Source organism: Danio aesculapii, chromosome 3 (assembly GCF_903798145.1).
Source record: "Danio aesculapii chromosome 3, fDanAes4.1, whole genome shotgun sequence".
NCBI lineage: Eukaryota > Metazoa > Chordata > Actinopteri > Cypriniformes > Danionidae > Danio > Danio aesculapii.
In genome coordinates, this window is record NC_079437.1 from 33407558 (window position 1) to 33433815 (window position 26258).

Sequence of the window (26258 nt, forward strand, 5' to 3'; positions counted from 1 at the left end):
TTCATTTATATCGCATTATATGTGACCCTGGACTACAAATCTAATTACTAGGTGTCTTTTTTATTTATTTATTATGTTTTGTACATCATCTGAAAACTGAATAAACAAGCTTTCCATTGATTGTGGTTTGTTAGGATAGCAAAATATTTCTGACATTTTTTTTTTTTTTTAAATCTGAAGGTTAAAAAGAGCTTAGCAACGCACATTGCAAATCAAACATTTATTTTGATATATTTACAGTGAAAAAGTTACAAATATCTTCAGGGATGTTGATATTGAGGGACACTTTACTTAATATTCTAATAATTGTTGGCAAAAAAAAATAAATGTATAATTTAACCATACAGTGCAGGCCTTTTCTGGCCATTGACAAAATACTTATGCGACAAGACTGGTTTTGGTCAAGGGTCACACGATATTCAAGAAAAATAAAATCCTTTCAACCCTGAATTTATTCATTGCAATGTTGAAAAAGGAAAACTTTTTAAACTGACATTGAATTTGGTAAAACAATTTGACTTTGAACATTTACACACTTAATGATAAACACTACTCCAAACATATCTGGGAGAAAGGAGAGAAGTGGCCATGTGGAGGCAGTAGTAAGTCAGGCCTGTCTTGACCACTGACTCCAGCGCAGATCTGAGCCGCTGCGCGCTGCTGTCTCTGACTCTCTCCAGATCGAAGATGGCGGTGTCCGTGTTCTCAGGCGTGCGCCTCCTCTCCATCGGAGACGCCAATGGAGACATCCAGCGGCATTCAGAGCAGCAGCCTCTGCGACTGGAGATCAAGATGAACCAGGACGCGGCTCAAATCATCCTCTCGAACAGTGAGTAGACGCGGCTTTGTGGACACTTTGCATCCGGCCTCAGATGAGTGGTGTATCCTAGCCTAGCCGAAGGAGAGTGATGCGCGTGCGGCGTGTGTGCGTGCGTTGCGCCGCCTGGACACCGGGAACGGAGGCGTGCGAAGTATCGCCTCATAAGCGGCTCTCGGACCCGTATGTGCTCTTTAAAAGATTTCAAGCTGCCTAATATTGAGGTTTGGCTTCAACATGCTTGCCACAAACCACGTTGATAGTAGCATGTTAGCATCTGTAAACACTTCGTATTGTGTTAAGCTGCTTATAGTTAGCTGCTGCTACCCAGCTAATATGTACAAGCAGCGGCAATTCAGCACCGAATGTGTTACCGTAATTTGAAATAAACATGTCCCGTGCATGAGGATCCTTGCAGACGCGTGTCCTGTGCCTCCAGGCTTCTTCGTCCGGACTTTTCGAGAAAGTGGATTGGCGCCTATAAAGTTAGCTGCGGACTGGAGCTTCAGTCATACTGTTAAGCTTCAGAAAGTGATGTGGACACATCTCTTGTTGTGTTTTCAGGGGCTTCGTTTGTGTAAACATGTAGCCGGTTTGTCGAAAGTGTTTTCGGCTGGTTGTTTGGTGGAATGAATGGATATGCTGAGAGTTTACTTGATTGACTGCGCACAGTTCTGCGCCACCTCTCTACTTTCACTACTCACCAAACCACCACAAAACATTTGGTTCTCCCTCAGAGTGCAGGGAATGTTGCTTAAGTTTATAATGTTATAGTCACAGAGAGGTTTCTTATGGCAGCACCGTTTGGGCATTCATCTTTGTTCTGCGGGGAACAATAGCTGGTCCCCCGCCTCCTTTCCTCCAGCGTCCCGCCTGTTCATTCAGCGCTCAGGGCTTTTGTTTGGAGCCTCATGCTGCCGATGCCCCGTGGATGAGATGAATGTCTTACTGAAACAGATGCGCGACCCACATCGTTTAGTTTTCTTTTAAAGAAGTTTTCGAGACCCAAATGCCGCAGCTCTTTCAGCATTTTTCAGACAAAATATTGTTTATTTTGAGTATCATATTAATAAGTAGCATTTTGCGCATTTTATTCACATTCAGTCTTTATAAAGAAATACACCGTTAAACTAAAGTATTTGTGTCTCTCATTGTGGACTGAACACTTTCTGTGAATATGAATAAAATGTACACTGGTGTGAGATGAATAATTATGACGTAAGGGTCTGTTTGATGTTTCGTGTAGCGGGTCTCCCCCTTCTGCGTCCTGCAGTGTTGACGTCACGTGGCAGACCTTGTTGTGTAGTTGACAAGGTTGCTCACTATAATAAAATGGTAAAATTGTATTGAAATTGTAATAAAATTTGTATATAATGTTATTTGGGTATTTAACAAAAATACATTTATTAGAATTAGTGAAACTTTTAATTATATACACAATTAAAGACAATGAAAATGAGATTATTCATTCATTTTCTTTTCGGCTTAGTCCCTTTATTAAAATACTCATTCACACACATACGCTATGGACAATAATATTTTTTTTTTAGCTTATCCAATTCACCTGTACCACATGTCTTGGACTTGTGGGGAAACCCACGCGAATGCGGGGAGAACATGCAAACTCCACACAGAAATGCAACTGACCCAGCTGAGGCTCGAACCAGCTTCTTGCTGTGAGATGACAGAACTACCTACCACCGTGTCACCAAATGAGATTATATTATAGTAATACTAATTGTAATGTCATTATTACTCTAATGCTAAAACACCAAGTTTATAATTGGCAACTACTAGTTATGTGATTTAAAAAATATTTAGATAAGTTCTACTTACCAAGTAAAAATACAACACATTCATAACTTTTATTCAAACTTAAAATAACTTGTTCTATGTTAATACATTTTAAAACTGTAATTTGTGATTTAAGATTCATTATCTTTCAGAAATTGTCATCATAAACCAAAATGCATTTTACTAATTATTTAATCAATAAAAATATAAAATTTTAACATTATTTAAATGGTCATGTCATGATTTCGACCACATAAAACAGCACATGTTTTCTAACATTAATAAATAATTAGAATGATTCTTGAGCACACAGATGCATTTTATAAGAGTCATGTGAAAAAATATCAGACAAGACATTCATCGAAAGGAATAAAGTACAGTAAACTGTATCAACAGTTTTAATGTGAATACAGTTTCACCAGTGTTTTATTGTGGTTTTTGATCAAATCAGTGCAGCCTTGGTGAGAAAAAGACACTTTAAAAACATTTTAAAAAGACGTAATCTTTCAAAGCTTTTTACTCAGGATGTATACTCTATAAATTAACAAAGTATTAAATTATATACATAAAAAGCTTTGCCAGACAGTATTTTTACACATTACTTGTCAAAACTATGCATGGGCCGGTATAAGATTCTGATGGCATGATAACCTGTATATTACGGTTAAAAAATATTACGGTTTTACGATATGACAGTATAATATCACATTAATTACTGCTCTAAAATATATTAATGTCTTGGTAAAAAACAACCTTTTCCCCATTCAACATGGTATATTTTGTTTTAGCATTTAAAATATTTTAAAACTATAAATGTCAGGCTAAATAATTTAAATAAGTCATTATTTTTTGCAGTCTTCTTCATTAGTTTCAAAAACATAGATTTCTTTTCAGCTTGAAAAGGCATCTTTGGATATCCATCTTCTATTTGGATGTAAAGTAAAGCCACTGCACTGTTCAGCTCTACAGCATGCTGACATCCCCATCCATCCATATATATATATATATATATATATATATATATATATATATATATATATATATATATATATATATATATATATATATATAATATATATATAAAATATTATTATTTATTTATTTTCATGGACTGACTAGTATGTTGTGATATGGAGGGTCCTTTTCTACTGTCTGCTGCTTTAAAAAAAACTCAAAATACTCATAAAGAAACCCATACAAATACCTTAGGAATGGTATAACAGAAAATGTTAACGGTTTTAAAACCGCAGTAAACCTTAAGCCTGTTATCATCCCATGTCTAGTCCAAACACTATTGGACCAAGTTTAGAGGCTAATAGCAAACATATATTTGGCGAACAAAATGTACAACATTGAGCACTAAAATAGCAAAGCCTGACAAGTTGACTAGCAGCATTCCTGTTGTAAAGCTGAGATTTTCATAGCTTGGCTTGAGTCACCTAGCCTCTGTTAAAGAGGGGTTTTCTTGAGCTGCTGTAGAGACTGTATTTGTTTTCGACTCAATTATATAATTGACTACCGGCCTAATCTGTCTGTGGAAAGCTTGAGATAATCCTACAACAGCTGGGGAAATAAATGACAAAATCCCTCATCCTGGCATCACCTTTTACTGTTGCAGTGCCAAGAGCTCGCAAACTTAATGTCTTTGAACAAGGCTGGTTGGTTTGATTTTGTTAAAGCTTGTAATGGTAACATTTAATCCGCAAACAGAACTTGCAGTAAAGCTTAATATTAATATAAATGTACATATATTTAGAGTATATACGTGTATGTGTGTGCTTTGTATGTATACATCCACAGTACATGCATTATGTAAATACAAACGTTTATTTTGTAATGTAATGTGGTTTTATATAGTGCATTTATTATGCATGGCCATACATCCAAAGCCCTTTACAATCATGTAAGGTAATTTTTCCATGCAATTAGTCACATTTAATCATTAAACAACACTAAAATAAACTTTTTCCTCAAGTTTTAAACAATTATTCACCCTTAAAATGAAAATGATCATTTATTCTCCATTTTATTCCAGTTTTTAAGACTTTTATTTTTCTTGTGGAACACAAATGTTAAAATTAATCTTGTTATCGTTGTAAATGCCAGTCCAGTGTTGTTTTGCACTATTGACACAGATTGTACGGATATTTTTTTGAAAAAGAAATTTTCAGATCAATTATTTAGTGTTTCTTCACTAAAATGGTCAATAATATCCAACTACTCCGAGTTGTTTTAACTGCAGACTGCCTGTTAGATTTATAATAGTGTAAATGAGTTCTCATGGAAATGTTTCGCTTTCCTCCACAGATGAGGAGACGTGTGTTCTTTAAGTGTACAGTATTGCGGAGACGGAGTGCAGTCGTGTCGGGAAGCAGTCCTTCATCATTACTCTAGGCTGTAACAGTGTCCCTCTTGCAGTTTGCATCTCCAGCAGGTAAAACGCACCTTCTTTTACAAGCCCATAATCCTTCATTGTGATTTATCAGACCTTCAGACAAATGCATCGGCAGCCGCCTGGTGTACAAACTCAATTAAATAAAGAATCAAGCACATGCTAATGTGTTCACTGCTGTTGTTCACCAGATTTCTCGTCGTTCTATAACCTCTTGAAAATTGTCGTGGACAAAAAGGTGACCGCTCAGTCTTTAGTGACAGGACAGAGGAGTCTTCAGCTGTACAGTATTTTCAGGTGTGTCTGGCTTCTTAATGACCTGCATCTGCAAACATTTCATTTTAGTGAAACCCTTCTATTTCTTGCCCTACAAACTGAACAATGAAGACTATTTTAGAAAATCTAACGAGCATGTTGTGAACATCTTTTTCCCTCCTTTTTCTTTCTCTTAGTTTTATGGGTATCTCTCTCAGCAACAAACATGATGCAGGAGTATGTACGAACTGGAAACATATCAACGAGCCATCCTCCAGAATCATACTGACTTCAAGGATAAAGTAAAGCCTATTCTCTTTATCTTCTCTTTTTCTCTGTAAAAATGCTTACAAGTTGAGAAGTTTCAGAACTAGTTTTTCAGTGCTTATTTGAGCTTTTTTTGTTCCCAAATGTCATTAGTCAGGCATTTTTGCTTTTATGACTTTAAGGTTTTGCTTGATGTTGTCCAGACTTAAATACCTAAAGCTGGAACAGTTGACTTATTGTGACAAAGTAAAAAGGGACACCTGAGTCCAATTTATTTTGAAAGGTATACTCTTTTGTGAATGATTTTTTTTTTTGAATGATTTCTTATTAGATTAAATCTGTGGTTGGACCTGGGTTTTGCTTGTCTGTGGTTTCATATACCTCCTTTTGTTTTATTTTTTTCTCTCAGGTGTGCTGGATGTAGGTTGTGGCTCTAGGGATTCTTTCATTTTTTGCAGCTCAAGCTGGTGCCCGCAAAGTTTAGGCTGTGGAGGCCAGCACCATGGCTCAACATGCAGAGTTTGACACATTCTTCAATCACCTGGCATATGCCTCTGTTCAAAATGTAGTCTCTTATTTTCAACAAGGCAGCATTTAAATGCCTATTTTTGTATATATTAAGTTAAGTTTATTGTTGTAATGCAAAACTGATATTCAGCGTCATCACTTAAGTTCTCATTTCACATGATCATCCACAAATCATTGTAATAGACAGGGGTTCGCCACCGGGTGCTTAAAGTGCTTGATTTGGCTTTTAGATTTCAAGGCCTGGAATACCTGGAAAAATGGGCTGTTTTGTGAAAAGTAGCTTTAAATTAAAAGTAGAACTTCTATGCAGTTTTCCACGCCAGAAAAATCTAAATGTTTGCGAACTTTTGTAACAATTTAATACAAAAAATACCCGCACAAACTACTGGGATTACGAAGCGGTGATTTGACTGACATGAAAAGTGGCCAATCACAGTCGACCTGTCGAGTTGTACGTGGAAACGTAAGGGCGGGACCAAAAGGCCTTCCTGTGTTGCAGTGGCAGAAAAATAACAATTGAAAAAACCAATTGTTTTATTGGACTAATGCTTTTCGGATGTTTTCACTGTATAGATGTCTATGTTATTAGCAAGAGTAATTAAACCGCGGACATACTTCCTGCCATTTATCGACGATCTACACACACGTTTCGCACTCTTCTCTTCGACGGCGAGTTACTCGCCTCTGACCTGTCACTCTTCTACAGTAATGAATGTCGGCGTGAGAATGCAGGTATTGCGCAATTACTCATTCTGCAAATTTCGCGAGTGCTTTATTTTACATGAAGAGCAGTCATGTACGTTAATCACAAAAACAGACATGCAAGCTGTTAAATAAGCTTTTCAAATGAACTGCAAGCCTTATCATCATCTAGTGTGTATGCTCAGACTATGCAATCGCGATCTCTTCGCTAGTAAAGTAAACATTATTTATCTTTGCTTCTTGACTAAATTTTGTCAAAGTATCAGTATTTAGAATTAGATGGATGCATGACCAATGAGAATGCTAACCGACTTCTTGGCTGTATCGTGAAGTGAAACTTTTAGCAAAGGTGGAATTTTTAATTTTTTTACAACAAAAGAGTAATGCTACAAATGTTTTCTGGATGAGGTACTTGTGTGATTTCTACATAATAGATGTGATCTGATCTGTCTTAAGAATTCACTAAATTGTACAGGATTACAGGTCAAAGTAATCTGTTATTACATTATACCAAATAAACATAAGGCACTTAAAACACTGCTTTGAGAAATGTAATGTTGTCATTTTCAAATACCTCAAGTGAAACGAAGTCATTTGTTTTATTATTTTATTACTGACAGTGTGCTTGTCTTTATTTGTAAAACTATTTCAGTTTAAGATTGAGTGTAAAATTAAATGTCCCAAGTGATGTACAGGCTATTTAAGAAACACATTAGTCATATTGTAAAGACAAGAATGAGCAAATAAGGAAAATAGTGTAAAATATGTAAATAAAAGGGAATGTAAATAAAATCTTTTCATCATATACTTTAATTAAACCTTTCAAAGCTTAAAAATATTGTTTTACAAAATGGACAAAAAGTGTCTCCATGGTCTTACAGAGTATGTGGTAGTTTTGCCAGTGCTATTGACAAAAGACCATATTCCTTGTTATTCCTATTTGTATCTGTGTGATTTAAGCAATTAAACCAGTCAAATAAGTATTTAACTTAAAAAGGGCCGCAATGAAAATCAGATTTTTTTTTTTACTAGTACTCAGAGTAGTTTTTTGTAGTTACTTTGTACTTTTACCCTAATATTAGTATTATTTACTAAAATTTGTGTTTGGCAGTGTAGTGGTGTTTTTCTTGAGTACAAAAAAAAATCACATTTTCACAAGCACATTTAGTGCAGGTTATTATATTATTAATTCTCAATATATGATTAATTATTATACTATTTATTATTAAATGGTTTTTATTTGTATGAATTCCTATGCAATGCTTTTATGGGTTGCTGAGAATACATTTCAGGTGTTTAATATGTTGCGTATCAGTCTTGAAAATAAAAATAGGTGCTGGAAAAAAGTGCTTAAAAGTCCTTTATTTTCGTTAGGCCTGTATGTGCCTGTATGAACCCGTTATTAACCAAAAGTCCAATTTGCCACTTGTTTACTGAAGGTTTTACAGTTTAGGAGTTTAAGAAATTGGTGGATACTTGGAGGTTTTATTGTAACTATGTGAAACTGCTTACACTTTATAATCAGTTCTTTGCTGCAGGGATAATTTTACAGATTAACTTTTATAGAAAATATCTCTTTTAAATGAGTTCATCATATCATCCGATGCTGCTCATAGCACCCTCACATTTTGGAAAAACTGTGCTAAAGCATGAAAACAGGGCTGATGTACTGTTCTATTAAGATTGTTATCGCCATCCTGGGACATTACTATCCTTTGAAATAATCTGCTTCAACACTTTTAACACATCTATGCACCTGTACATTATCTAATGGAAGGAAGGAAGGAGCAAATTTAAACCTGATTGGTCAATGGGGTACCTGATTCAGCCAGATACCAAAACTAAAAGTTTATTATTTAGTTTTAGGCCCTCCTGAAAACGTTCATATTTTACACTTAAGGAGTCACTTTTGAGTTCTTAGTCTTGCATTTTCTTGCAGAGGCTTGAGTTAGGATCTCATATGTACAAATTAGGGCTGTGTGATTAATTGAAATCGAATAGCAATTGTTATTTGAAACATTGTGATTAGCGAATCACAAGAGGCTGGGATATGAAATTATATTATTTAACTTCCCCCACCCAGAGCAAATGCGTTGACTGCCGTCTGTGTGTGACTGCCTTACTGGCCAATTGAGTGAGCACACTTTTGTTCTGCCCAATCGCATTGCACAACTGAACTATGCGGAATGCCCACAATAAAAAAAATAAACAAACGGGAAACCGCGAACAAGTGGATGATGACAACTGCCACTTCTGAAGCATTAATAAACAATTAATACCAAGAAAAACCGCATGATGGTAATATGGAATATCTTGGTTTCAAGTCCCAGACACCTAACAAAACCAGGTAATTTGTAGAGCTGTCCGCAGAATTGTTGCCACCGCATGAGGAAATACAACAACCAGCACCTAAAAAGCACACCACAGGCGGCTATTTGAGGTGCATCTGGCTAAAAGTCAAACTAAAAGTATTGCCAGTGACACTCCATCTAGTAGCAAGCTAAGTAAAATTTCAGAGTTGTTTGCTAATATAAGTTTATAATTTTCAGTTCCTTTTTTAACTAACACCACTACTTAGCAGTAAGAAGCTATGAAAACAGATTATTAAGCTGTAGCTGACTACAAAATTAAATCGCAAATCAAATCAAAATCGCAATATCTGTTAAAAAAAAAAATCACAGTTAGATATTAGATAATTGCACAACCCTAGGTCAAATCAAGACAATAGATTTAATACAGCATCATTTCAAAAGTGTTTTTTTATATATAAATTATTTGAATGCATGGAAATAGTTTAGGATACCAAATAGTGATGGTTTATGCCAATATCGTGGTATTAATGATAATTGTGTGTCCACAGGTTCTTGTAAACAGTAACAGGGCTGTCAGAGCGTGTTGTAGTGATTCCTGGGAAAGTGGAGGAAGTGTCTTTACCCGAGCAGGTGGACATTATCATCTCCGAACCCATGGGCTACATGCTGTTCAATGAAAGGATGCTGGAGGAGTTACCTACACGCCAAGAAATTCCTCAAGCCCAATGGTGAGTGGGAAAAGCCTTCTTTAAAAACATCGATGTATGCAAACTTTATCAACATCTGTACATATTACACCTCTGCTCTCTTCACAGGCAAAAATTGTTTCCCACCATTGAGACGTTCACCTCGCCCCGTTCACAGATGAGCAGCTTTACATGGAGCAGTTTACAAAAGGCCAATTTCTGGTGAGCTCTCTTAAATGAGGACATGGACACTGGGTGGGGAGAGAGAGAGAGTAAAGAACAGCATGACGACAAGAAGTGTGTGCAAATAAGCAGTCAATCATACCGTAGCAGATTTCAAATGTAGACTGAAAGTGTTAATAAACAGTGATTTAAGACGGTTGAAGATGACAACTCGGGATGATTTACTTGATGTTTCCTCTGGAAAACTGAATTTTCTTGTTTTTCAGGTACCAGCCGTCTTTTCACGGGGTGGATTTGTCTGCGCTGAGAGGAGCTGCAGTAGATGAATACTTCAGACAGCCTATTGTGGTGATAAATGGGAGGGAATGACTAGCAGATTGGGTGTGTGCTAGTTAAAGGACATGCTGGCTTTTTAGACTTAGCTACGGTTTGGAAAGTTGTAAGGCAGGAGGCCATAAAACACACAAGCTTGTGTTTGTGCCTTCAGGGGAAAGATTACCCTGATAAATAGTGTGTGAAGTATGAAGGTAACTGGAGATATGCCTCCACATCGGTTATAGATGAGCGGCGAGCGCTCGGAGGGGTAAATACGGACAGGATTGAGTTTCATACTTAAGCTCAGATGAGAAGGGGAGGATGTTTCTAGGAAGTGGAGAAAGCCAGTTTGCTTCATGGATTAGCAAAATGGATTCAGTGGTGGTTGTATATAGGAGACTGAAGCGAAGTATGTGAGCTCGCCTTTATGTGCGTGATGAAAGGCTTACTTTGTGGTCAGGGTTTCCGAACTCACTGTTTTTGTATGGTCTGTGGGAATGCAATGAATTTCGCCCATCTAGGATGGTATATGAAGCATATCTTTGTATGTACAGAAAGTCCACGTGTAATGTTGATTTTTCAACTAGGGGTCATTGGTGTAAAGAGTTGCTTTTTCCACTTGAGAAGCAATTAATTTGTCGACTGTGCTTTTTGTGTGAATTTCATTAAGCAGACTTTTAAAAATAGTTTACAGTTGGGCTTTGTTGATGAAACGATTATGATAATTAACACAATTTTCTGTGATTAAACGATTGCATGTTCAATGTGTTTGGTCTAATTTAATATGCGTTAAAGCAGAATTACTTGTCTGCGTGTTTAGGTTGTTTTACATGTAGATAGATTTCTTATTGATCAAGCAACCATCAAAAAGAAACACTTGAATTTAGCAAATGTTTCTATTATTTAGTTTAAAGGCACATGAGATGGCACTGATGAACAGGGGAAACACTATGCCATTAACAATTGATTTACCATGGATTTAACTAGGTAGTTTTTACTGCTGTATGGCATTGTGGCAGGATTGGAAGATATGAATTGTTATATTGTTACTATTACACTGTTTTCTGTTTATTAATGCATTTACATTGTAGTTTTTTCCTATTATTATCACATAAAGCAGTGTTTCTCAACCATTTTTCTGGAGGACCACCAGCACTGCATGTTTTAAATGTCTCCTCTGTCATACCCGTTACAGTTCTTTCAGTCTCTGCTAATAAGCTGATGATCTGAATCAGGTGTGTTTGGTTAAGGAGACTTTGGAAATGTGCAGAGCTGGTGCTCCTCCAGGAACGTGGTTGAGAAACACTGACATAAAGCATATTTACATTTAAGCATATAGTGAGATGCTATGTGTGTGGTTTGACCAATTCTTTTGATTAATAAAAGCCTGATATTATGGATGAAAAGTTTATTTTTACTTGAATTACAATCAGGACATGCTAGTACAATTATTGCAGGTTGTTGTAATAATCTATATAAATAAGATATTTAAGCAAAATGGGTGCCAAGAAAATATTTATTTCACACAGTACAAGTTTTATAAACAATTATCATTGTACAAATTGTACCTCAGATTTGTGAAATCTGGTTGATGTTTGTCATGTTTAGACAATGGAGTATTTTAAAGAATAATTAACTGCCTAGTTTCTGCTGATATTGTGATGATTGTTGTGACCATATTCAATTGTTGTTGTAATAGTTTTTTGGTCATATTCCCTAGTTGTAGTTTGCAGTCTGTTTGCCGTGATAGTTTTTTTGGTTTTATTTCCAAGTTTTTTTCCCCAAATTCCGGTTGTAGCTTGCAGTCTGTTTGTGTGCTGTTTGCAGTGATACTTTTTTTTGGTCATATTTCACTTTTTTCTCCCAAATTCCCCAGATGTAGTTTGCAGTCTGTTTGTGTGCTGTTTGCCATGATAGTTTTTGGTCATTTTCCCCAGTTTTTATTTCAGTATTCCCCTATTTCTAGTTTACAGTCTGTTTATGTGCTGTATGCCCAGCATTAGTCAGCTGTTCAGGCATTTGCAGTGCCTGTGACGGTGTTATACTGCTGGGACAGTGACCTGCCATGGTCTGGCTCTAGATGGCGCTGTCGTAGCGTCTTTCAGAGTTCAGCCAGAGGCAGGAGAGCCCTCTGAGCTAGGACTGAGTCTGCTTCACTGTAGCTCAGCCCTTGACAGGAGGCCTCACAGAGCGTCGTTGTGTTTGATTTGACCCACTTCCTGATCCAGATTCAGGACTGAAGGTTATTCTGCCTGCTCTCATTTATCCTCTGATTTCTTTCAGGACACTTTTGATATCAGGATCCTGATGGCCAAATCTGTCAAATACACAGTCAACTTTTTAGAAGCTAAAGAAGAGGATCTTTACAAGTACGGTTGCACCCAAAATCTGATATCCCTTGCAGCCTTTCTAAAATATACAGTATAACAGATACATGGTCACTTTTTTCAATAAGCTCGTCACTTTAAAAAAAAAAAAATGGGTTGTTTTCTTGTTTTCCCAGGATAGAAATCCCCTTCAAATTCCACATGATGCATTCAGGGCTTGTACATGGGCTGGCGTTCTGGTTTGACGTTGCATTCATAGGATCAGTGTAAGTTACAAACCTGCTATTATGACCTGTTTCCACTGAGTGGTACGGTGCGCATTTATGGCTGTTTCCTCTGTCACAAGGTACCAAAAAGCGGATCGACTAGACCACTTTTGGGGTACCCTTTCCAAAGGGTACCTACCACAACAAAAGGGTTAGCGGAGCTAGATGCATGGCAGAATGCTATTGGTTTACAGAGATGCATCACTAGTGCAAGCACAAGCCAGAAGAATGAAAACAAAGGAAGGGCCATTTTTAAATACACCGCCGAGATATTACATCGTAAGACTATATACATAAAATAACGAGCTATGGTTGACCCGAGCTCAAGCAAACCTTGTCGTCATCTTGATGAACTGCCACAAAGCCAAAAAAAACAAAATCTGCTGTGTTCTGTTGTTGTTTTACGAAGGCGTCTAAAAGCACGAGTAGTTTCACTTTCTCCAGAGAGCTTGCGATCTCTTGCTGTGCGTCTATATTTGAAACAATGAACTTCTCATGATAATAACGTGCGCAGGATTATTGAAGTGTTTCTGACATTTCAGAAATGGACAAACGCAAGAGTGAAGTGCAAAAAAAAAACAAAGAAAAAACGGAAATAAAGAAATGAGCAAATCATTCTTTCAGCAACCTAAAACATGAACATTCTATGTTTAATTATTATGTACACCTTTTGGACCATTATGAACTGGAAATGACGGAATTACTTTCAAACAAGAGGTAACATGTGCTGGTGAAGATTAAAGATACAGATGAGAGGTTTGCACTAACTGTTGGCAGGCTATATGTTGCGTGTTGGTTTTTGAACCCAAATAAGGACTAAATGTATGCTGGTACTAGGGCTGAGCAATATGGCAAAAAAAAAAATCTAGGTTTTTTTTTATAAAGTTTTGACTTTGGCCAGGACACCGGGGTTACACCCCTACTCTTTACAAGAAGTGCCATGGGATTTTTAATGACCACAGAGAGTCAGGACCTCGGTTTAATGTCTCATCCAAAAGACGATTTTTATTACAACAAAATTGATTATGATTTGGAATGAAATATGAAAACAAAGTGAACCCAATGTGCTTTGTGCTCGCAGTGCATTGCACATTATAATACATTAAGTAGTTTAATGTGTAATCATTGATTAATTTGTTATATTAACGTAATCTCATTGCTTAATAACACGGTCACATTGGTGTCACATTTTAAATTTTCATATTGAAATAGTGAAAGGTGGCTACCAGTTTTAAACATTTCCTCATTATTTTGGATTGTTGTTATTTGATAGATTTTTAGAACTAAAACACTAGAAGATACATAATCAAAACAAATATCAGTTCATTTCAAATGTTATGCTTCTGTTGTACTCTATGTAACTTAACTTTTGCAACTTTAGCAACTTTTTTTGTTGTTAATTGTAACCATTTTTAAAGATAACTTCATAAAGAATTGCTATGTTGAAATATAAATATTCATGAAGACTTTGCGTTTTTAATCAACTTCTTTATTTGGATGTGAGGGAGCAGATGCACTGTTTCATAATCTGAATACTGTGACAAGTTTGCTCTTGTTTTGTGTGTTCAGGATGACCGTGTGGCTCTCGACGGCCCCCACAGAGCCCCTCACTCACTGGTACCAGGTGCGCTGTCTGCTGCAGTCACCTCTCTTTGCCAAGGCAGGGGACACAATGTCAGGCACTGCACTTTTAATCGCCAACAAGAGGTGAGGACACACAATGTACAGAGTTAACATGCTCTTGAATTCAGTTTCATTAAGTTTTAGCCCATCAACAGTCTTGATCTGTATCTTAAATGTCATCATTGTAATATTAATAAGTCAGTGATTTGGGGACAGAAATAAAATGTTTTGCTTTACTTTTCTGGACATGTGCTATACACTTGTTTTGAACCAGTGCAAAAATGTCAACTATAAAGATGTTTAATCTTGATTTTAAGACATGTTATGGTTTAGGATGCCAATAAGAAAAGTATAATATGCACAAATTCAGAAAACCTGAGACAGGTGTTCCATCAAAAGAAATGCTGAACTTTCATTAAAATAATTGGCACTCTGCCAGTGCTGCGCTGAAGAAAAAAAAGACAATTATTTTAAAACGCAATGTTTACCCTAAGGTCTTTGTGTTTGCCTGATGAAGACCTTTTGCTAAACTTTTGTATCTTTATTAAATTGCATTTTGATAGCAGAAGTGACCGTGTGCTGATTTTTGTTTATAGACCGTTAAGTGTTTAAAATGCTATAGACAAAATGACATGGACATTAGATTTGATTTGTAAAACCCTTCAGATGCTCTGGTTAAACCTCCTTGCTTTTGTGTTTCTTGTGGTTAACAAACTCATTTGTTTCCATTTCCTCTCTCAGACAAAGCTACGATATTAGTATTGTTGCTCAAGTGGATCAGACAGGCTCCAAATCCAGTAATCTACTTGATCTCAAGAACCCTTTCTTCCGGTGAGTGAATGCATTCCTTTGGAAACCAATTAAACAATGCAGGATGCATGCTGCATACCAGTGTTGTTTTTAGTTTCTTTGACAATATTATAAAGGGCTTTACACATAATAATACAGGTAGAAATTGATAAACCATAGGTTGTATTGCCTCTGGTTTTACATATTTCATAAACTAGATAGGGTAGCAATTAATCCTGGATATTACTATAAGAATACTGATGTTTCACACTGTACATTACTAAAATAACATCTTTAATATGCACATTTTTAGTATTAGTGACATTAGCCAGATTGCCATGCAAGAGATCTTTTGCTGAAAGTTTTAATGGATAAACATTTCTTACAATAAAGCTTAAGTGCTAATTATCAATTATTTTAAGCAAATGTCACTATATATATATATATATATATATATATTATTTAACTTTGGTTCATAATTTCTGTATCAATACTTTAAACATTGCAAAAACTACTCTGGAAACTCCTTCACGCACACATGGTGTCACATAACACATTTTCAGGAGCGTATTGAATGGTAGGCTCACGTGTGCAGATGCCAAGCTGCAAACACCAGTGCATCATGTGCACATCCAGTGCAAACCTCTTCTATTCTGCACCTGTCATCAAGAAGGGCCTGAAGAACAACAGATGTCCTTTGCAATTTAATGTAATCATTGTAACCTTCAGTTGGGGAAGAATAGGCATGTTTGTCCCATTCAGCAACACTGTAAACCTGTGCTGCAAGATGTTTCACAGAATTTCAGTAGCCCCACAGTGAGTTTTGCAGCGTAAGTTTTGTTTCTTTGAACCAAATTGGATTAAATCTTTCTTTTCAAATATTTGTGAAATTTTAATCACAATAAGATCAGTAAACTGTCTGATCACGTCAAGCACCACCCACAGACCTTTTTGCTAAATGTCTGATGCATATGGCACACCTTTCTGGAAACACTTTAGCAGTTCCTTAGTCATCCTCTGATTGGTTTAATTATACAGACTTTCTGGGAGTCAAGTGTGCAGCAAGCTTAATTAGCCTGCATGAAAACAAGTCTGAGTGGATAAAAAAAGCTGTGATGTTTATATTGAGGACAGCGCTCATTAAACGTATAACTTGCTGAGACATTGAATCTGTGATTTACTGCCTGCACACCCATCTGTTACTGTGAGGATAACTTTGATGATGAGCATTTATCAATTGGACTTAAACACTGGATTATTAAATGCAATACTCACTGCAAAAAATCTCAACCCGTGACATCGACAAACCCGCAGGTATGCTTATATTGTCTTTTTCTAAAGGCAGTGAAATCAGTCATGGCAGTCATTTTGGTCATAAATATAAGAGAAAGACATCGTTCAAAACAATAACTGTTTTTTTTATTTGTGGATACTCTCAAATCTAACAAAGCCTTGCTTTTATAGAACAGAGAAAACTTTCACTCAATCTGTATTACCTTCATGTAGAAATGTGTCACTAAAATAATGAACAAATCTCAGAACAAAGCCTTACAGATTTCCATTGCGTTTTGTTGACAGATCATTAAGGGTATTGATGCATCATTGTTGTACACGTTTAAAGACAATTGTGAATGAATGATGTGCAGTTGCTTGATGGACATTTCCACACCCATAAACATTGCATGACATGAAATGTGATTGGTTGGTTAACCTGTCAGTCAAATAACATTGTAGGCATTCCTTGACTATTAAAGTGGATAAAGTTCTCAGAGCTTCAGTCGTCAATCTGTGGTCTGGCTACGCAGCACTAACTGTCTGAATACTGAATTGTTGTTGTTGAGGAGGGGTAGAGGTAGGGGTTTGGGAATAATTTTCAACATAAACTAAATAATAGATGGAGACCGCTGCTATACATATGCAATTACTCCCAATTACCTTTCGTCAGTCGTGAAGTCATCATGCACACCGGTTTATTAGGAAACGATTGGATGGACAAAGGTTGTAAATGGCGAGTGTCGCATGTTATTTCTCATACATTCATTTTGTCAATAACGAAACGAAAAATGATATGAAACTTGCCTATTGATTTGATGAGCACAGCATGCAGCCTATTTACATATGATCCGCCAATTTAAAGAGTTGTTTGTACAAAGCACTATTTCCATGACTGTCCAAAGTGTGTAAAAATGAGGCACATGATTGGCTGTAATATTCTAACATCACGTAATATCACACTACACTTGCTTGGCTCCTTAGTGTGGTGTTATTGTGCAAAATTTGTGGGTTTTTCTATTCCTTTACCCGGGGTTTGAAGCAGAGCTCAGAACAGTGTAGAAGACCCTGCATCCTGTTTTAATTAATATTTTGAAATGGATTTTATTTTTCTAGTTTCTGTTTTCTACGTAGCCTTCATTAAAGTTGTTTTCTGTCCTTTTTTTTGTTAAATGTCTGTATAGTTTTTATTATTTATGTTTTTTTAGTTTAAATTTAGTTTCAGCTTAACCCAAATGAAAACAAGGAATGTTGTCTTGTACATTTTGGGGAAAAAATGAAATATTCATATTTCATTAACATAAAAAAACATTTGTTTTTCCATGGCTCTAAATTAGTTGACCATAATTCCCTTATTCTGTGTTGTGTTTCACAGGTACACGGGCACAACACCTGCCCCTCCTCCAGGTTCACATTATAGCTCTCCCTCAGAGAACATGTGGAACACTGGGGGAACATACAGCATGAGCCAAGGCATGGCTGTGTCAGGTACAGCACCTGGACGCTTCTTACAAAATTATTAATGTATTCCCTAAATTAATATTTCAAGAAGCCCACGTCCTCATGGAAAACAGAAAAGTCATGGAATTTTGACATGGCATTTTTCAGGCCTCTAAAAATTTTGGAAAGACAAACCCACAATGTTTTGGAAAAGTCATGGAAATTTGTTTAACAAATATCTGTATATTGAGTATATTTTAATTGATAATAATAGTTGCATTTTATATATAATTGTGCGGTCCGTCTCTTAACGTGACTTTGTCTTCGTGAGGTAAAAAGAAAATTCATTCAACTTAAGTCAGGGAACATGTTGAGTGCTGTGCTCAGAAACTATCGCGAACTGCAGAGGCAAGATACTGTTGAATTTGTACTATTCTTATAAGTCTTGTGTAGTGGCAAGCAATTTAAAAATATGTTCTCACAAACAGCAAGATATCAGCTATACAGTAGTTTGTATGTGGTTAATGCAAGCGCTCATATTTATGTACTTGAGGACTGTCTCCTTATTTATAGAAACTGCCTTCTGCAAATTTATCAGAGCAGAGAGTGTATTATCATAAATGTCTGATATGCTTGAAATTGCTGGCTTTTGGTTTGACTTTAACGTAAGTTTAATTTTGCAAGAGAAGATATTTGTCAGGGTTTTTGCTATAAACACATACTTTATAGGTCAAGTTTAAATAAAGGGTTTACAAAATAATGCATAATCTTCACTTTTCAAATATTATTCTTGCATGTGGGTTAAAGCGCAGCACTAGCAAGTGGCCCCATCTAGTGGAGCCCTCAGTATTCTTCAGCTTTTACCATAGAGTGGTATTTTGGGTTGGTACCTTACGTTTTTAAAATTATTGTTTAAGTAGTGAAGTCATGCCGTTTGTTAATCATATTAATGTCAGCATGAGCAGTTAATCTTTTATTTGAAAACATTGTTAAACTAAAATAGCTGGAGTCAGAATTGAGTTATCGTTATACCTTGTGTTTTGCTTTGCCAAGTGGGAAACATGTATTTTCTGAAAATAGGTGTTTATAGTGTTTAGCCTCCTTCCAATGTTTACTTTATGATTAAAACTGATTTAAGCTTTAATTATTAATGTTATGAGGCATTTGTCATGCTTTATTTGTCTTTTTAGGTTATTAGTTTTATCATTTGTTATCACTAATTTTCTATCATTATTTGAATATTGTATGTAAAAATTGCAATTACAATACTAGTATGGCTAGTCCTTGGCCAATCACATCCTCTCACATAATGCTTACACACATGACTGTTAGATAAAATGATCTATTATAAATTTTAAATGGATATAAAAATAAATATAAAGTACATTTATTGTCAGGTATTTTATGAAATGCTGTGATAAAATTGCACATGCATTTTTACTGACTATTTACCTTGTATACAGAGACTTTGCATGAAACATTAGGTCATGAATATTTATCTGAAAGTAAAGGGAAAATGAACCCTAACTGTAGTGATGTGACTCAGATGTTTCTCTCTCTGTGTTTCAGGGATGCCTACAGCCTATGACCTCAGCACTGTCATTGGTGGCAGTGGGACAACAGTGTCCCACAACAATCTCATCCCCCTTGGTACAGACACGCATGCACGTATGGATATTTACACACACGCTCACAAATACACATGATACTTTTTATCCCTCTAAGATCCCAACTGAATTTTTAAAGAAATTACATGCAATATTAAAGGGGCCACATCTTTAAGGATCCCATTTCAAGTCAGGGTTTCCATGAGGCATGACGTTTCTGGAATATCATGGAATTTTAATAGGTCTATTTCTAGACATTGAAAGTCAGGAAGTTTTACATATTTTTGTCCAAGTCATGGAATATCAGTCATTTTTACTTCCCATTTCTGTACCATGTTTGAGTTATTTCACATGGTTTTGCCTGTTGTTATGGTTAGGCTATTTTTCACTGCCATTTAATTTTTTTTACTTGGCTATCAGCAATCAAATGTATTCATCAGGCTGTGCCTGTGGCTGTTTTTAACTGCGCAGTGCTCAACCAGTCCTTTCTGAATTTTGTGGGGGAAATTTTTTTATTATTGTAGCATAAATGTATGGAAATTGTGTGTTTGCTGTGGCTGAATGTGCATTGCAATAATACAACATGATATGAAACGTGCAGAAGTGCAGTGCCATGCTGTACCATACTGCACTGTCCCATAGGGCTGGGCCGATAAACGATATATTGAATCGTGATAAAATTTGTCAATAATAATGATAAGCTCTGAACTTTTTTTTTTTTACTCTATATTGATCTAAGAGCCAAACACACAGCAGAAATGTGCAACAATGGGAATCTAAAAGTGTGTTGATATTAGAGATGTACCAAATTTTTGGCCAGCGAATATTTATTAGTCAAAAATGTTATTCCACTTAATGGACGCTCAAATTTTTGTGGCTTCAGTCATTGTTGAGGTACTCTTAAATCTGGAAGCATTAACAACTTGCATTTGAAATGTATATTGTTATCATTTAATATATAAAAATAATAAGCTCGGAGTTTTGGCATATAGCCCAGCCCTACTGTACCGTGTCTACAACAGTTTGAGATCACACACTAGATGAGCACTTTCTATACGTGAATTTGCAATTAAATATAAATGAGTGATCAGTGTCCTGGTTTCACAAAATTTGTGACATATTTTAAAAAATGGCTAATTTGCAGAGTCACGAAATTCTGAATGGACCGCTCAACACAACAGCTTCCTGTTTTTTCTCTTCATAATAGGTCATGAAAATTCAGCTTTTTAGTCAGTGAAAGTCAGGGAATTTGACATTAGGCTTTCAATGGGAAATCAAGAAATATTGATCTAGATCTTTTTTATTTATCTTGATCTTTTACAGTTATTATGAAACCTTTCTGTTATTTGCATAGTGAAAAAAACATTTAAAATCCGTAATAAAGCTAAGCTATAAAACTGCTTGAATTATGGCCCATTGTGAATTTTGTTTTTTGGAAGGCATTTGATAAAGTCCATGTACTGTATATTTATTGACCACTGTTGGATGTTCAGATAATCATGCCATTTATAATTGGACCTAGTCGAAATAAAAAAAATAAATGTGACATCATGACCCCTTTAATATCTATTCTAAAAGCTTTAGTTTAAGATTCTCTTTCAGTCTCCTCAAGTATTAATGTGTTGATGTAGATCACATTATGTCGATGTGTAAATTGAAGAGGGGTTTGTTTGTGTTCCTCTCCAGTGAACACGGGGATCGTAAACCACACTCACTCCAGAATGGGCTCTATAATGAGCACCGGAATCGTCCAGGGTGAGTGTCTATTTCTGAAAATGTACATCGTACAACATTTACTGTGTACTGTGTACAACATTTGATTTACTCACCTCATGTCATATTAAACATAAAGAGAGACCTTGATCAACTATGTCATACAAGTAAGCTTTCTTACAAGCAAAACAAGAAATGGCAGTAATGGCAATTGTTTCATTTTAATATGAATGAATGCATAGAGCATTTAACATGTTTTGCCGCACATCAACTTTAAAGTTCTTTAAATGCTTTATATGCACAATATATCGTTTTAGTATCGATATCACAATCTGATCATTCCCAATAGTCACATCGCGAGTATATGCAATGCTGAGTCTTAATTAGGGTTGGGCGATGTTGACCAATTTGGCATCGTATGATGTCTAATGTGAAACATCACAATGGACGATGGCATCGCCGTCATCATTGGTGGCGGTGAATAATTAGTTCATAAGGAATTAATTATTTGTAGCCTACTGTTCAACTACCTGACCTGCATGATCTTCATTTTACCCATAACCAAATCAGAAATGAATAAAGATAAGTTACACACAAATTGCCACGTCTCAATCACTTTATTCGTCGGGACTCTGGCATGAATAGGCAGAGTGATCTGTGTCATTATAATGGCGTCGACAAACTTGGTTGGTAAAAAAAGGTGCACAACCAACAGGAACCAACCAACAGTATCTGAGATTTTCACTGAAATTACTAAATACAAGCGAAAACGAAAGATTGATGCAGTGTACTGACGCTGTGACATGTTACCTGATAGATTCAAAAGACAGAAGAGTCGTTAGATAGAGAAAAGATTAATTAAATATCACATTAAACAATACTGAGACGCGATCCAGCGGCACATCCTTGATAAACTGTGCGACGTACACTGCTCTCTGGGCTGACTGCTGGAACTCAGACGCTGCAGCACATGACAGAATGTGTGTGTGTGTGGTCACGTGATGTGCGTTTTCAGCGGTATAGATTAGTGTGGAAGGAGGGTTAGGTGAAACGCCAGTGTGGATGAGGATCGTTTTCGTTCTAAAATGCCATTTTAAAGCCAAGGCGTATTAGTGTAAACGGGGCCTAAGTATATTTTTTGAATGCGGGTTGCTGCTGCTGCGACGGGGACGGGGCGGAGGATCGCGATGCCGGCTCAGCATTGTGATAGATATCGGCTGTCCGCGATGGATGATAACATCGTCTATCGGCCCAAACCTAGTCTGAATTATTATTTATTTCGCTAGTGTTTTGTGAGTGTAATGCCAATTTTTCTTTTCTCAGTACATTTATGGAAGAATAAAAGAACAGACCTTTATAACTAGAACAAATGAGTATATAAAATGAATATAAGATGAATAAAATGAATTTCCTCCACATGAGGCCTGTGACTTGAGTTTTTAAAGCATTCAGGCTTAAATTGTACTGTTTGTACCTTTTGACAAATTAACAACGATTAGTTTTATTGACTCATTTATAAAAAGAAGACTATGCAGTATTATTTTACATTTGATTATTCAATTACTGCATACCTGAATACAGTTCGACTGCTCAGACAACAATAAATCATTTTATTATTTATAAATACAGATGTTAAATTTGTGTCTTTTTTTTATTGAATTTCTCCATGCTTGTAGATTGTTTATTATAATTTGTGCATTTGCACTCCCCTACAGAATCATCCCAATCAATCTAAAATTATAAATTATTTTCAAACAGTTATTCAACTCATCTAGTGAAATTGTATTTATATCGCAATACATATCACAGAATAAAAAAGTTTTGCAATGTTAAATTTTTTCAATATCGCGCAGCCCTACTTTATTGGATATTACTTGTATTGCTGCTACATGTGTTGCAAATGGTAGTGGTCAGGAGTGACGTAAATGTACTGGAAAATGATTTCTTAAAAAGAGTTTCAGAAAACTATTGTGGGAGACCTCTGAAACTGAATTACTAGTGATGGGTTGTTCTTGAATGATTCGTTCATTTTGAACAAATCTTTTGTATAACTCTAACTTAAGTCATCTCAGGGAGTGATTCGTTCATTTGCGCATGCGCACATTTGTGCAGGTGAAGTAGAAGATTAGTTCATTTTTCGAGTCTTCTATCGGGTTTGAGTCATTTGTTCATCATGTGAAAACCAATCATGCATTTAGAGCTGGAAAAAGATTTGATCCGTTCATTTCTTGAGTCCTCAGTTTGAGTCATCTCTCTTTACATGCTGTCACGTGATGAACAAACGACTCAAAAACCAGAAGACTCAAAAGCTGAGCTAATCATGGCTCCTTTCAGCTCAGATTGTCTGCATTGGTTAAGTTTATATGGGATTGTCTGTGTGTGACGTGAACGAATGACTCAAATTTGAAGACCTGTCAGAACAGGTGAGCTGACATTATCACAGACAAAAGACCAGATAAGTAATACATGATTATTTTCTCTTAAAGCATTCTAGTCCTGGCTTGTTTGTAGTGTGATAACCGTTTGGGCTAGTTGTGGCAACATTTTAATAATATTTTAGGCAAATTGAACAAAATTACTCAAAGATTCTTTCATCTCAGTGAATGAGACTCAAAGATCAGTAAAATGATCTGAACTTCCTATCACTATAAATTACAAAGTTTTAAGATTGCACAATGTGAGCACTTCAAGGCCTTATACATTAAATGTTCTGAAATACAAAGGTTATAATGTTGCATTTTTCTTCTCAGGGGCCACAACTGCACAGCAGGGTCCAAGCAGCGCCAGTCTTCATTACCCCGTCACCAACCAGTTCACCATGGGCGGTCCTGCGATCTCCATGGCATCTCCCATGGCCATCCCCAGCAACACCATGCACTACGGGAGCTAAGGCTGAGGGGACGGCCTCTGCATGTCCGATTCTCCAAACGTCCCCTTTACCCCCCTGCAAACCAACAGCCAAATTCAGAAAACCAAAACCAGTGCACCAGTCTCTGACCATCACTTTATACTCTCTCTGTCTCTACATACATATATATATAGATATACATGTATACTTATATGTATATATTCTAAAATTTCTTTCACTGGCGTTTTATTCTGACATATCCGTCCCGCGGCCCTATGATGTTAGCGTGCGCAGGCATTTGGCCAGTTCAATGTGCCTGAGGTGTCACTGTTACTCCTAAGTCCCCCTCCTCCAAAGCCACATGCAGCGCCTGCTCCACAACCAGCCACTAGGAGGCAGCACTTGTCTGTAAGCATGCTGAAAAAGCACAAACCAGAGACTCAAGACTCAACTCAAAGGACTCGGTGGGACTCTTTTGTTTTTTCCTTTTCTTTTTAAATAAATGCTTTACAAATGTGCACGTCCCCCCCCCCCCCCCCCCCCCCCCTTCATGAACCCTCACTTTTTTTAGTCTCACAAACTCCATCGTTGACTCTTAATATGAATTTGAGTTTGGAGGATCTTCATCGAACCTTCACTTCACCGTTGGCTTTTTAACGTTTCCAGCAACGTGGACAGGCCGTCGCATATCAACATCTCTCAGCATGGGTTTTCGGCGGCCATCTTGAGTTCACCTAAATGTTCGCCCAGACCTCTCGAGAACGAGACGGACACGTGCTGTAGATGCTCGCAGACTTCATTACGACTACTAGCGCAGTACCGCTGGATCCTGCCTGTAGACAACCATAGCGTAGATAGAGATCGTCTTTCTTTCCATTCCACTGTGTGTTTTAATGTAGTGCAGTTGACGTGTGTCGCTTGGTGTTCCCCGAGGTGAATTCTGAGCATGGTTTAATCGAGACTCCAACACCACGCAAATCTGACTTTATCATTTGGCAGATTCGCTGACAATTATATGGACACAAATGGTTTAGGAATACAAAAACCAGCACCAAACCCTTCACCACCAGCTAGGAAAGGAGGGTGGATGCTGGGATGGACAGTCAGCACTGGGGGGGGAGGAAGGTCGATGCATGAATGGTTAAAAAAAAAAAAAAAAACAGTGAGGTCTGTGGACACACACACACTGACCGCAGCAGGACAATTGTTTGGAAATTGCAGTATCCTAGTTTACACCCCCCGCTCGGGAGGAGATGAAGTGATGCCTGAGCAGCTCCAGCTTTCCTCCTTTCTCTCCTTCACCGGGGATTTGACCATTGCCCCATCCAAGACTCTGAAGACGTATGCACCGCTTCCACTCACTTTTATTTTTTTTGGTTTTGTTTTGGGGTTCATTTGGTTTGATTTAGCAAGGATCATGAGATGGAAAAACAACCTTGTCTGCTAGTTTGTAGAGTTAACTTTTTGTTGTTTTTGTTTTCTTTCACAAAAAAAGCAACAGACAAAAAAGGAGCATATTAAATGTTGATGGAGAAGTCCATGCGAGTGGCTACTTATAGTAGCATTTGTTTTGTTTTTTGCCGACTGCACACACAAAGCAGGAATGTCACACTTTCTGGATGATTTCTGGAGGTTATTCTATTATTCTTGTGTATTTAAAATATTAATATTAGTACTATACAACTTGAAGTGCTATTGACCTTATTTTTCAATGCAGACGTGCGCTCGTTTTTGCGATTTATAACTTCTGATTCAGATGCCTATGAGAGAAATGACTAGGAATATTAAACGGCAAAAAAAACGGTCAAACTACTCGCTCTGCAAACAAGTGTTGGCATGATTATACAGACAAAGCAGAATCATATAAAAAAAATCAGTTTGCAACATCAAGCTGCAGAACGAGCTATTTTTAATGTCTAAAAATGAATGGAAGTGAATGAGACCGGAAGCCTCGAGCCAAAACGATTCAAATGGCTGCACCCGCTCATACCCGAAGAATAAGGTGAATATTGCATGTAGAAATCAACATTTACCAAGATATGCTGCAAAAATAATAATTACTAGTTAGGGATGCTTCAATCGATTGGCTGAAGTTTGGTATTGGCCGATAATCACATTTAAT

At 36.7% G+C, this 26258-nt stretch overlaps 1 non-coding gene and 1 pseudogene across 1 annotated transcript; both read left to right on the plus strand.

The window, feature by feature from the left end:
- The first annotated feature begins 643 nt into the window (after positions 1–643).
- On the plus strand, positions 644–24660 carry LOC130221348 (histone-arginine methyltransferase CARM1-like; annotated as a pseudogene).
- On the plus strand, positions 12244–12441 carry LOC130221835 (small nucleolar RNA SNORA74). The gene has a single exon (XR_008836322.1). It is a non-coding gene; the product is annotated as a small nucleolar RNA SNORA74 (small nucleolar RNA).
- Positions 24661–26258: the final 1598 nt, after the last annotated feature.